We start from the raw sequence: 1,027 nt of genomic DNA, 5'->3' as shown, positions 1-1,027 counted from the left end.
GTAGAGTGCTGTGGCATCAAAGCTCACAGCAACCTCCAGCTCTTGGGCTTAGGAGATTCTCTTGCCTCAGCCTCCTGAGTAGCTGGGATTACAGGTGCCCACCACAACGCCTGGCTATTTTTTTGTTGCAGTTTGGCCAGGGCTGGGTTTGAGCCTACCACCCTCAATCACTCACTGAGCCGTAGGCACCACCCAAACCTAAGAAATTTTCAAGTAGGTATGTAACATGAATAGCAATAATAGCCATAGCTGGTGGTGCCTGTGGCTCAGTGAGTGGGGCGCTGTGACGCCACGGAACTCTACCGAGGGTGACAAAGTAAGACTCTATCTCTGAATAAAAATAGAAATAAAAAAATAATAGCCATAGCTACCTTCTTTTAAAAAAAAATTTGGGTTGAAGTTCAATATACAGATATCCATTGTATACCATTAACAATTAGAGAATTAAAGTTAACATGACAACACAAAATATGAAATATATAGAAATAATTCTTCAGGTTCGGTACCTGTAGCTCAGTGGCTAGGGTACCAGGCACATATACCAGAGCTGGCGGGTTCGAATCCAGCCCATGCCTGCCAAACAACAATGACAACTACAACCAAAAATGGCTGGTCATTGTGGTGGGCACCTGTAGTCCCAGCTACTTGGGAGGCTAAAGTAAGAGAATCACTCTAAGCACAGGAGTTTGAGGTTACTGTGAGCTGTGATGCCATGGCACTCTACCCAGGGTGTTGGGTGGATTATCAGATTACTAGGGAAGAGCTACTTACAGGGCGGGTGGTCACAAGATGTTTAAATGGTTTAATGAAGTCACTGATGTCCAATGCACATGTGCAGAGAGAAGTCATGATGTCCAATGCACATGTGTAGAGGGATTGTAATGAATATTAATGAGGTCATTGCTGTATAGTGCACATACACAAGATTCCCTATATAAACCAACCGTAAATAAAGAAAGCTTGCCATTTTGCCTGAGCAGGCAGATGGTTACCTTTATTTAAAACACAATTTCTTTTTTTTTTTTTT

The sequence above is a fragment of the Otolemur garnettii genome, unplaced genomic scaffold, assembly GCF_000181295.1.
Source record: "Otolemur garnettii isolate 467f Iridium unplaced genomic scaffold, OtoGar3 scaffold00219, whole genome shotgun sequence".
NCBI classification, from domain to species: Eukaryota; Metazoa; Chordata; class Mammalia; order Primates; family Galagidae; genus Otolemur; species Otolemur garnettii.
Note: the sequence above shows the minus strand (reverse complement) of the source record.